The sequence below is a fragment of the Cupressus sempervirens genome, chromosome 1 (assembly GCF_028749045.1).
Source record: "Cupressus sempervirens isolate cs-2001-9-10 chromosome 1, ASM2874904v1, whole genome shotgun sequence".
Taxonomy (NCBI): Eukaryota; Viridiplantae; Streptophyta; class Pinopsida; order Cupressales; family Cupressaceae; genus Cupressus; species Cupressus sempervirens.
In genome coordinates this window covers 832,481,595-832,495,618 of record NC_143118.1, presented here as the reverse complement: position 1 = coordinate 832,495,618, position 14,024 = coordinate 832,481,595, and positions in this window count along the sequence as shown.

The following is a 14,024-nucleotide window of genomic DNA, read 5'->3' as shown; positions in this document are numbered from 1 at the left end:
AAGTGTCACCCTGTTAAACCCACCTAATACATAGGATTTTCTTGACCTTCTCCAAAGGCTCTCCTACCTAGCTATTAAGATAACCTATCACCATAAGATTTTATCCTCTAATACAATTTTGAACGAGTATTAGAACATATAACCTGGTTGAATGCAATCTCAAATTGCTAGTTTCAGGCACTTGATCTACTCTTTCTCTTCTGATCTCTATTAGATCTAATCTCTAAATATGTCCCCTATTTTGTTCTGATTAACTGGATATATAAATGCTATCCCTTTCACTAAGACTTCTCTCTTCACACTAAAATTCCACTATAGTCTGCCCCTTTTTTTTTGTTTTTTTTCAATGGTACATTCATTCTCCTCATAAAGAATGTGAAGACTTAGGATTAGGTATGGATCTATGATCCAAATTGAATCTCAAATTCCCACTCATAATTTTCATTTTTCTTATTGGTTGCATGCCTTCACCATTTTTCTAATTGGTTGCATGCAGATTTCATAGGGAATGCAAATGACTCATCCTTATCCTTTTTCTCCTATGAAATTTCTCTAAGTCAACTCCAAAAATGGTTTACATCTTAGTTTGCACAAGTACAAACTCTTATGTTGATTATGCATTACTCAACACATGGAGTATTGTTGGTGCTTGACACACACTGTTTCTGGGTTGCTCGGCACCAACTATGTTTCCTGGTTTTCTTGGCACCTTAATGATTCTATTACTCAGCATATGAATAATTCTTGGATCACTTGGCACATACTATACTATAATCTGCCAAGCACTAACTGTGACTCGACACCTATTAAAATTCTGGCTCGACATCTATTGTGTACTTGCCATGTATGATGAAAATGGTTAAGTGTGTTGACACTCATTTTTCAATACTTTTTATTTGACCAACAAAGGATTCCCCAATCCTTAGTTGATAAATATTATGATGATATTTTTTTCTTAGTGCATATAGATTGGACATATATTTAGGTATTCATACATGGGATTGCATTCTAAGACCTTTGGCATGTGAGATTAACATTGATGAAGCTATTGTAACAATTAATGCTTTGTTAGATGAACTTGTTGATAAGGATGTTGAGCCATTTGACAGATGCGAGATAACCAAAGTTAAGATCATTGTACAGATTAATGCTCCCAAGATAGAGAAGAAGAGGAGATGAATGATAGAGAGTTTGCAGAGGACTTTTTGTGAAGGACAAGAACAAGATCAACCAATGCAAATCACTAAGCATAGAGGCAAAGACATTTCTAGTAATGATGAGGGAGGAAATAAAGAAGAAGAAGTAGAAGGTAAATGTAAAGAAATAGTGATTGTTGAGCCTCGAGGGATTAAAGGAAAGAATAAGGTTACAAAGCTAATCCCTACAATATAAAGAGTTACAAGTAAAAGGACAAGGGAAACTACTTTAGTAGTGACCAAGCCAAAGAAAGAATTAGCTAAAGCTACTAAGCCTACCCAATGGAAAATATTGACAAAGAGGAAGAATACCTCTGTAGAGGTTGAGCCAAGAAAACCTGCAAACAAGCAAAGAAGAAAAGTTATTAGGCCTAAAGGTGATGATGAAGATGGTGAAGAGAAGGTTGAGTTAGAAGACATGAGTTAATCCAGGATTACAGTGCACAAGCCACCACATGTCATTGATAAATTTTCTTAAAATATTAAGGGGAGTATAGGTATGGCAAGTTTTAGGTTCATTAGATATGATAAATTAGACATTGTAGATAAGGCAAAGGTTGAAGAGGCAATATTGGATATAATGGAAAAGTTTAAGTACACTACATTGGAATAGGATAACTTAGTACCTAATGAATTATATAATAGGATTGATGAAAGATGGCAATATACATTAAAGAATGAGAGGCAAGTCAAAGAAGGAACATTGGTAAATATCATGACTAAGCTAAGAAAGAAGAAATTTTCAAAAGCTATGAGTGTGTATAATAGAAAATTTACTCCAAAGAGAACAACATTTTTTATATTAAAAAATAAAATAGGCAAGAGCCTATAGCACATTGGTAAATTGTAAGCCTCTCATCGAGGAGGTCTTGGGTTTGAACCTACTCAAGATTAATGCATAATAATAATTAATGTAAGAATAATAATAAAATGAATAATGAATAATCTAGGATTTGGTTGATTACCTATCGAAGAAAAAAAGATTGAAAAACAAAATAAAGAATGTAGTAGAAGAAAGAAAAATATTTTGAAAGAAAGTCTATGGATTGATGGTTGACAATGAAAAGAAGGATAAGGGTGAGCAAGTTGAGCCTAAAATGGTTAAGTCTATCGATTGATGGTTAACAATGAAAAGAAGGATAAGGGTGAGCAAGTTGAGCCTAAAATGGCTGAGTTGGATAATACAAAAGACATTAATGATGATCCAAAAAATATGGTTCAACAAAGTCTACGACCAATTGATACAATTACAATTGAGGATAAACCAGAGGTCAACCCAGTTAAAGATGTAATAAACAAAGATAATGCCATGGCTAAACTAGAGAATAAGGATGTGTTGACCAATTTAGAGAAGAAGGAGGAAGTTCCATCATCCAAGTTAGTACAAGATTTTTTTTTGAATTCTTGCCTTGTGATAGTGCACGTAAAGGATTATTCAAAGATTGATGCACAAGTGAGCACACAATAGGTAGAATCTACACTTGTTATTTATTTTATTACTTTTATTTTACTTAATCTAGATGCTAGTCAAGGTGATGTAAATAAGAGTGAAGCCAAGAAATAATGGCTAATAGCTAATGAAGGAGAAATCACCCAAATGTCATAATAGAAAGATGATTCCAAAGAGCACAATATTAATGTTGTAACACAAGGTGAGACAAATAAGAAGAGTAAATATCATATAATAGATTAATTTTCTACTAGTGAAATACTTAGTTCCTTAAAACCTCTAAAGGAGGGATAAAAGGTGGTTGGACAAATGAGATCAACCATTGAATTCAAAATTGATGATAACAAGGAGAAGAAAAGTAAACTAATACATCGGGAGAATAAACCTTAGGCTATCAATATAGATAAAGAACCTTAGAAGGTCAAGCTGATAAAAGGGGAGACATAAAGGCTAAGTGTGAAAATACTAATACAAGGTATAAAATAAACAATGTCAAGATCCATCACACTAGACTATGAAGGTAAGAAAGCGAAGAGAAAGATGTAGTAGTCACTGCAAGCCATAAAGAGAAAACCTATTACTCTTGATGAGGAGATTGTGATTGCTAATTGGGATACATCCAAATTAACTATTGAACAAATGAGGATGCTCAATTACTTGCTAGATAGAAAGGAAAATTAAGAGGAGATAAGGAAAGAGCATCAACAAAGATAGGTATTATATTTGACATCATAGATATATTTCTTGATATTTTTCTTGTAGATGATTTGGATAAGAAGGCACACATAATTCACTAGTAAATTTTGACCCAATTTTTGATGAATTTTGGTTGAAATTTTGACCCATGTTGGTTGAAAGAGTGACCAAGTAGTACATCACAATTTTTCTTGCCAAAATTTTGACCAAACCTCAAGTTGGTCAAAAATATTGTATTTCTATTAAGCCTAACTTGTCATTACTGGTCAAAATTTTGACCAAATCTTGGTGGAGAACTTTCAAGAATTGGTCAAAATTTTGACCAATTCTAGTCCATCCCACAACCAAGATGCCATGGTCACAATCAAAGGATTGGTCAAAATTTTGACCAAATCTTGCTAGAAAACTTTCAAGAATTGGTCAAAATTTTGACCAATTCTAGTCCATCCCATGACCAGGATGCCATGGTCATGACCAAAGGATTGGTCAAAATTTTGACCAAATCTTGGTGGAAAACTTTCAAGAATTGGTCAAAACTTTGACCAATTCTGGTCCATCCCATGACCAGGATGCCATGGTCACAACCAAAGGTTGGTCAAAATTTTGACCAATTATTGGTAGAAAACCTTGAAGAGTTGGTCAAAATTTTGACCAAAATGATTTGTTTAAAAAAAAATACAATTGGTTGCAGTGGATATTGATTAGCATCAATATGCTACGTAGATACTATAAAAATGTTCTACATGCGTGAATCCCCCAATGAATTCCTACCCATGGACTCTCACTTAGATCATATTCTTCGATCACTCGACCAATGCAATTTTGGAAGAGGCTTGGTAGTGGTTGCCATTCTATAGCACATTTGTTTAGCAATTTTGAAGTTGATCTAATGGTGAGCCCTCTTCTAGAATTTTGATTTTGAATGGTTATGCTTAGTGGTGGCATGTGTGGTATCAATTTTTGTAACTTAGTACTTGTGATTGCATGTTAGTTTATTTTAAGGAGGGTTTTCTTGCCAACCAATTATGTAAGTTTCAGCTGTAGTTTGGAACTTTAGTTAAACAACATGACTATTTTGAGGAAGCAGTCAAATGCCATGATGATATAATTTCAGAAGTTTATACAAAGTCAGAAAAGGATGGGTGAATTTATTTTGCACCTAGAAATCATATATTAGCATGGTATATGGCATTCATTTTTGACAATTTAATTATTGCCTTTTTTCCTGCCATTTTCTGCAAGGTTTCTCTGATTTTTGCGTATGTGTTTTTTTGTAAGGTTTCAAACTTTAGTGTTGAACCCAATATATGTATCTATGTTGTGTTTGAGTTAATGTGAGATTCTGTTCCCACTCCTAGAGTATTTATAGCTATACAAGCAAGACAGATAAGAGTGGACCAAGATTTAGAAGAGGCATGAAAGATTTGATGAAAGAAGTAGTCACGAAGATGTTTACTTCCATTGCAACATCTGATAGAAGAAAACACCTCTCAGGCTTGCTCTTTGGGAGTATTTGGTTGCATTCAAATCTTCAGATGCAGGTAAAATGGGTTTCTCCTAGTATTTTGTTGCATTCTTCATGAGAATACTATTTGTTGATAACATCTCCAAGATAGACAACAAAATCTAGGTTTCCAATTACAGTAATATATATAATCATTTTATTAGCCCTGTGGTAGGTGGAAATTTCAAGTAACTAGTCTTAGCAAGGCAGGCTTTGTCGAAATCAAAATGGGAGGTCAATTGTCAGGCTAAAAATTCTATAGAGATTATTTTGGATATTATAGCAAGGGATCAAGTTGTAAAAGGTCGCACAATAGTGAGATTGAATGACATGGTGGAGTTTTCCAATCTTGTGCCTAAAGAGCCAAAGATTAGATTGCCTCTCCTTTTAGATTATACTTATTTAATCAATGAAATTATGTTCCCTCCCAATTATAGAGGATCATGCTAGTATTGCAAATTTACTTAATATTTTCCTTGTTTTTAATATTGTGTATGCTCTTTTATAACAATAAGGTGTTTGGGACTGCGACATTCAGAATCTACATTTAAAGTTTTATAAATCCTTGACAATGAATCTCCTCTCAATTTAAGTTATTTCTAGCATCTTCTTGTGTAGTTTATTTGGAGTGATGATGAATAACTATTCATCATTGCTTGCCTTCCCTATACACACCACTTCAAATTTGCATTGCTCTTGTCATAGTAAACTATTACTATTCTTAATGTCAGACCTTTTAATATTTCTAATCATATATCTCCATATCAAAAAAAAATAGATATCAAAATTTATCACTATCTTTTTCCAGTGATATGCTCTTAAGAATATTCTAAATATCTAGAGACTCTAAAACATTTTAAAATATTAACTTGTTTCAAAAGAGTTCCTTGACTTGGTGATCTTTGTAAAGAGCATCTACCAAAGTTGTTGTGCCACTACCTCCCATTGTAGTCACTCCCACCTTGTTAAAGTTGTGATCAAATCATCATCTTTTCAACTCCCATACTTAATGATCCAAACCCATATGGTTGTTTAGTAACTCTAGAAGGGATAGTTCTCTAAGAGGTGGTTATGTAATAGTTACTTCAAGAATGGGTAAGCTCCCTAAAGATGAATGCTGAAAAGATGACCCTCTCCTGCTGCAAAATTTTCCAATGCAAGAGAAAATCCATCCTATGAACGAGGAAATCAATAAGAAAATACTTTTAAAAATTCCTTCTTGTAAACAAAAAAAAAGCCATCTTTTTGACCCTTCAACAGTCAATGCTAAAATATATAGTGCAACAACTAGTCATAATTGATTCAATCCTTTCAAGAACAATCTATTTTGAATTGATTGATAAATGTCTTCTTCTAATGACATTGTTGTACTATTATAGGAGAGGGCTTGGTTCAATAGAGGGATGGTATAAAGAATGGTGCAAGTGTTTAGTAATGCTCACCTCTATTCTTGAACAATTCTTGTGTAATAGTGGAGGTAATTGGAGTAGAGAGGAAACTCTTTTGGCCTTTGACATATGTGGAATCCTACATGTTTGGTAGTGGAAAATTGGATTGAACTCCAATAGTAGTCACATTATTCAAGGCTTTAATTATTTATTTCTACAAGGACTTATTGGTAGTTAATGCTAAGTTGTGATGTCAATAATATGGGGCTTATTGAAGTAGAAGCATTATAACAAGATAGGCTCATTGATGGATGCACATCTATTTCTTGCTCCTCCTTCCTCACTATCATCTTCATCCTCTCCTCCAATAGCTAGCTTTTATATAGAGAAAAGAAGAGGAGGTTCAAGGTCCAATCTAGGGGTGCCAATGTTCAAGGATTTTGAAGAAGACAATAATTATAAGAAAGGCAAATGATCTTTGAATGAGAGAATAAAATATAGAAATTCAATTGTGTTAATTCTAGTATTGGTGTGGAGAACTTGATGAAATCTCCATTGCCCTTAGAATGGGAGAAATGTTAGACCTTCAGGTGGGCATTTCTTTATTCTTTTTTGTCTGAAGGCTTGACAAAATTTATGCATCTAGAATTTATAACAAGTATGTTGTATGCACTTTAATCACATGCCTATGCTTGATCAAATTTAAGTTCGTTATCAGGTTATTTGTTTAGCTAGAGCTATTATGTTTTATTTTCATTTTACATTTGGTTATACTCTTAGAGGTCTAGCTATTCATTTTTTATCTACTATCTTGTTACTTTTGATCTTGTTTATATGTTAAGATTTTCTATTCTTAAATTTTAGTAAGTGGTTATATCAGTATATGCTATCTTTCTCTAGAACTGTAATATATAGGAATTTTGACCTTTGTTATCTATTTTCTTAAAATGGTATATATAAAAATTATTAGACTTGCGTATGATATTTAATACATGCCTAGTTCATTCTTAACAATTCATGGTTGTAAGACATTGTTATTTTATAGAAACTAGACAGAACATACTTGAATTTAGTACTCTATTATCTATTTTAATCTGGAGTTCAATATTCAAGGGGGATTTTTTAATTGATAACTTAAATACATGAATGCAAGTGTGAGTGGAGGTTTCTCTTACTTAATGTTTATGGTAGTCCTAAATTTTTGTTTTATGAACTATTGAGAAGCTGCAATTCAAGTAGATTTATACATCAATCTCATAGCACTATATCTCAAAGATTTCAGAAGCCTTACACTTCAAAATCTAGAAGGAACATTATTTATTTGGAGTATGTGTGTGCATGATTGAGACCAATGCTAGGGAAGATTCTTAGGGAATAGAATTGAAGAGATTGAATGAAGAGGATGTTGGCATTGGGAAGGGAAGATTAAGCTCAATGTTGGGTAGATAAGCTTGATGTAAACCAGTTGCAAGAACATTTCAAAAATATCCAAAACATTTTAGATTCGATTTCCCTAGCATTTGGTTTGGAAATTCTGGGTATTTTCCATATTTCTAAGGAGAAGCTTCAATTGTGTGAAAGGTTCAAAATTCTAAGTTGTACAAGGACTTCATGTGCCTTATGGGCCATGATGGTGTTCAATTTATATATAAGAGCTCAACTTAACATTTTAGGGTAGCACATCTTCATTGAGCAAGCCAGAGGGTTTGAAAATCTAGATTCAATGGAGTTTTTTTAAAAGAAAAGGAGAAAGAGAAGAAATGAGTGGGGACGGTAAAAATAGGATCCATTTGGTATATTTTGAGCCTTTATTGGATACATATTGGGGATTCATTCAGTGATATGCAAGGATTACATGATCATGATGTGCATTGATATGATAAGAGTTGCCTCTCCACTCTAGTCCCCCATCTATTTTTGGTTTAATTGAGCATCTCAATGGGAACTTTCCTCCAGAGATTCATTAGTGCCAAAGAATTTGCATGACTAGTCTTGAACCACAATGTTTTAACAAATTTGAATGTTGAAATGTGAAGTTTCAAATTTAGAGATTTTGAAAAGAAATTAGAACAAGAAATGTGGAGTTTCAAACATGCATTGATAGTGGGTCAAATGGATCAAGCATGATTATCTTGCACTAACCTGAAAATACCTCTCATGCTACTATAGACTGCTACCAAAAACACACAATGCCAAAATAACAAAATAACACATATCTTGTTTTTACTATGGGCCCAATTTGGTCAAAAATTTGACCAAATTGGGAAACCCTTTAGGACTTGGTCAAAATTTGAGTGCAAATGTACTAGTGATTGAATAGTTGATTAAGATTGTTGAGAACCTTAATGACCCTGAAATAGATACTTAAGAAAAAATCATGCAGTGGTTAGGTAGGAATTTTGAGAATAGAGTATTAGAGAAGGTTGCAACTGAAATCACTATTGAGAAGGTTGAAGTATCCACTCTTGTTAATGATATGCAGAAATTAGTAAATAAAGCAAGCATATTGTTTGGTAAAATATGTAATATCCCAAGTTTTACCAAAGAAATGAGGGATATAATGGACAAGATTGATGTAGATCTTTTGAAGAGTGGATCAAATTTGGACCTGGATCCTAGTTTCAATTAGTTTATTTTTTAAAGATGAGATTTTTGTAGGGTAAGAAGCTCAAGTTATTACATGAGGAGTGAAATATCAGAAATGAGGTTACTTCTATACAGAAATTGTTGTTAGCTCATTTGGAAGTGATGAAAAGACATTTACAAAGTGCAAAGGATCTCATATAGGGTCAATATTTTCCTATAGCTAACAACATGGTGAATCTCACAACCAAATTAGAGATGAAAGACAAGTTCTTAAGACACTCAAGAAAAATTGGGATAATACAATGGTTGTTGTAATGAGATTGCATCACCCATTTTTTGAATGCATTTGGTATACTCCTCAGACCATAATTGAATGTCACTACTTGGAATAAGTGACAAAAAAAGGGGAACATATTTAATGATCAAGTATGAGTGTGAAGGGGGAAATAATATGAAGCTTTTGAAAGAGGAAATGAAAATTCATAAGAAGCATAGTGGGGGAATGTTTTAGAATAAGGAGACAATTGATAGTTAAACAAAAATATTTCTAGAATTTCTTTTGAAAATATAAGTTACAACAATATCTAAGCTATAGGTATGGAATATACCCTAAGGGGGGCAATCTTTTTGAAGTTTTGGTGTGTCAGATTTCGATCATGACAAGTATTTTTTCCATGAATTCCAAAGGGGGAGATAATTGACAAAAAAGGCAATCACATTATTGTCTCTTAGTGTAAAATACCTAGTCATTTACTAGGTAGATTTTTTTGGTCAACATTGTGACTAAGTCATAATGAAGGCTGAGCTACATAGAGTAGAAGTATACAAGTTCATTATATACTAAGGCATATATAGGTGTCAAGAAAATCAAAAGTCACCAAACATTTTAGTTATTTTTGAACAATTCATAGGAAATAAATGAGTTGAGCAATGCAAAGATAAATAGTTTAAGCTAAGCTTAGTTCATGTCAAGGGAGATCATGAAGAACCAAACATAGTCCAGCATCCAAAAGTTATAAGTTTTGAGTTACACAATTTGAGTATATGAGTTTTGAATGGCATAGAATCCTATGTAAACCATTTTTCTAAGCATGAATTATAGTTCTAAGTTAGAGGAACTAATCGAGGAGCTAACTATGCCTATGATTATATGCATCATTGATCCCTATGTAGTATTAAAGCATACATTAGTTGATAAGATTGAAAGTGTAAAAGTCAAAATTAGCATAATGTTAGATGCATAAGGACATATTTATAGTATCAACTAAGTGAATGTTTGGATGCTAAGTTGCAAAGTTTAGTGATGGCCAAGAGTTAGGATTGAAGTAAGAAAAGTGTTAAGAATTTGAGTGTCAATAGTGAAGTCCAAAATGTGCTAAGTCTTACATGAGTATTTAATGTGGAAACCCAATTTTGGAAAAACCACCAAGTAACATGCTGCTACTTTATCACTCTTCTGAAGTGATCTCAATTAAGATCCAACTTTGTTAAATGTTACAAAACACATTGTAATGTGTGACCCTATTAAAGGACTCAATCACCCTATTAGGCATGGCTTGGTTAGAGGAATCTAGATCATTCCATTACAGTATCACTTTGATTAAAGAATTTACACAAAAAATATTATTAGTTCAATCTTGATTAAAGGATTGTGACTACCATGATGGTTAGAAAGTAACAGTTCAGTTTTGATCTATCAAACACAACTTACTTTCCAAATTCAGATATTCATTCATCTCATTTGTTGGTTCATTGATTATATTATTTTATAATTATATGGAAGAATCAATGTATTTTGCTAATTGTTATAGATAATTTTTTAGCTACTAAAAAATGCTAAAACTTAGGAGTCTAGTTCCCACAACAAAACTATATGGAAATAAATGAATTTTCCTTTGATCTCAGATTATGTTATACATAACATATATAGCTAGAACAATCAAAAATAAAAATCAGCTTTAGACCTATATTTTCTCTTTTATAACGATTCAAATGTCATCTCACCTGAAATTGATAGTTTTCATCTCCCACCACATTTTTCAAAAAAAAAAAAATTCTAACCAAGAGAAAAATTATACATTCTAGAAGAGTACTCTCTCCTCTAGAGTGTCATTTAATTTTTTACTTTTTTATATGATTTAATATTTTTCTTTCTCAAAATTGACATTATTTTGAGTGTTAAAATACATGCTTGTAGAATTTTTTAAATACAATATACATTAAAATACTATAAAATCTATATGAGAATATTCTTGACTCTAAGCTCTATAAAATGGTGCTTATATCTTATTAAAAAATGTCATAAAAAATAGTAAGAGTTATTCAAATGCCGCTTTTCTAAAATAATTCTATTTTTATAGTAATTGGATACAAACTAGTATAAAATGTGAATTTAATAGAGATTTATAATTGAAAAAATGTGAGACCATATATAACTTAGGTAGAATGAATTTATCTAGATTGTATGTTTAAAAAAAAAAAAATTCAGATATAAATACTCATATTTAGTCATTTTGATAAGTCATACTGAAAGGTGACACAACTTTGTACTTTTACCCTTTGATTGTGGAGAACTATGAGCGAAAGAGTGTGGAGAGCTCCAAATGAGGGTGGAGAGCTCTAAAAATTATCATGCCCTTGTGATCTTTACATTTTGTTGCCATGCTCTTTCTCTACAATTTTGTTGATGTGCCCTTATGATTTCTGCATCTTGTTGTCATGTCCTTGCTCTACAATTTTGTTATTTTTTCATGCCCTTGTGGTCTTTGTGCCTTTTCTCTACAATTTCATTATTGTGCCATGCCCTTATGATCTTTGTGCCCTTGCTCCATGATTTTATTGAAGGGCTATGTAAATTTTCTTTTCTTTTCCTTCTAAACATGTATATCTCAAAGATCTTTTTAAGGTGCTTATTACATCTTAGCACAACAGAAGAATTGATCGAGCTACATACATATTCTAGAATCCAAAAAAAAAACTCACTCAACTCATGCTAAGTGACTAACCTTAAGATCATGTACAAAAATGATGCAGATTATGAAAAATGAGTAGAGTTTGCAAGAAATTTTACTAAAACATATCATAGCAAATATTTTTAGAAAGAAACTAGCTATAACATAGTTAAATGGGTCTAGTTTTTGATTAGCTACATTGATTACATATTCTTGTAGAATTGTCATCATATTAGGTACAATAAAATGAACAATTAGTTGTTCCCAGTTGGCAGTATCAAATACAATTTTCCAAGGTGATAAATTGCATATGAAGATGCATCACTTGCATGCCAAGTATGAAGAACATTCCCCAATTTATAATGAATGGTTGGATATAAGGCCTCCATACGGTGACCCAAAAATGGAAGCCAAGGATGTAACAATGTATGTACTGGCACACTCTCCCTGGAAAGATCCTAAGTATTTACTACTATTATTAATTTGGCAATCACTATATGTTCTAGAATGTTATGAAGTGCTGAAGTTGATAGTAACTTATCCCATATCTCTAGAAAATGTAGCATAGTTTTAGGGTCCCTTGGCTACCAAGAATTTGTAGCAGCTATTCTCATTATTGGAAGAATAACTTCAATGAAGAGTTGAGTGGAAGGAGTTGAAGGAGCAAGTTTTTCTTCTATGTAAATGACATAATCATGAGGCTCATTCCCTTGTAGAAGTCTCTACAACAATGACATTACCTCTAAACCACGCATAGGATGTTGAAGTGGTTCCCAACCTTGAAACACTCTTATAAGCATTTGACACTTGGGATCATCATAGGGAGATTGCACTAATACTTGAAACACTCAAATAAGAAAATGCAAATGCAATAAATGAAAAATTGCACAACTTGTAGTCCTCCTAGTATGTGGGCTATAAATTCTCAAAGACACTTGCTAGTGATTCCAATGTTATAGTAACTACATCAACACTTTCATGGATTCTATCTAGTGGCTCCCACGATATCTTCTATGTTGTCTAGTTGTTGTTTCCATCGTGCAATCTCTTTCTAAAGCCACTCCTTCTTCTTCTCTCTCATGCCTAAAAGTTTGATTATCAAACTTCTAAATATCCCCCTCCACCATATCTAAAATCAACTTCACATTGTGTTTTAACTTTGCCATAGGTTTTGGATCATCAATAGCTTTCATTTCAGCATTCAAGCTTTCAAGATTGGTCAACACCCTCACTTGCAGACCTCTCATGTCAAGCACTTTTTGTACCATTTCATCACCATGTTCTTGCTTCTGAGTTAACAATTCCTCAGATGCATTTTCTTGTAAAACATTAATTTTATTAAACAATTGTAAACTCTTAGAAAGTGCTTTTTTTTTTTCTTGTATGTATATGTATGTATGTATGTATGCATGTGTATATGTATGTATGTGTGTATGTATGTTTGTATGTATGGGTATGTGTAGGATCATGGTATGCCAAAAAGTGGCAACATGAAAAAAGTGGATTTTGAAAACGTCTAAAAGCATTTCAAAATTTGTTCTAACTTTTTTCCACCCATCTTGATACCAAAGCTAAAAAATTTGCACCAAGCCTTTTTGGGTATTCGATCGCTAATCGAGTACCCAAAACCTATGACATAGATTTTAAAGAAAAAATACCTAAGAGCTCTTCTTACATTGCATTTTTTTGTTTTACTATTGAGCTCGATTTGGGTATCAAAATTTTTAAAGGGTGTCAGATAAAGTTAAGTTTTTTATATTTTGAATGAATATTATTATAAATTAGTTATTTTAAATTAAATTTGTTAAAAATTAGATTTTTTTAAATGAAAATTGTTGATATTTAGGTTGTTTAAATTAATAGAAATTATGCTTTGCAAATTAATAGGTATGGTTGAACCAAATGATGATACTAAGGCAAGAAAAAATGTTCCTTGTAACCCTCCACCAAATGATCCCCTACACCCTCAAAACCCTCCTCAAATTGAAGATTTGATATTTGATCATCTCACCAAATTGAGGGTTTTGTGAACCACATATAACATTATACCCACATTGGCTCCCATGTTATCCATATTAAACACCATAGTGGATAATATTGAAACACTTAACAATGAACAAAATGTTACTCTTCACTAGCATGAGCAAATGCATGCCATGTTTGATGATGGGTTGGACTATGATGAGGTTGTGACCCTAAATATAACTAAAGATGATATAGTTAGCCTTTTTGTAGACCTAAAAATTGGTAAAA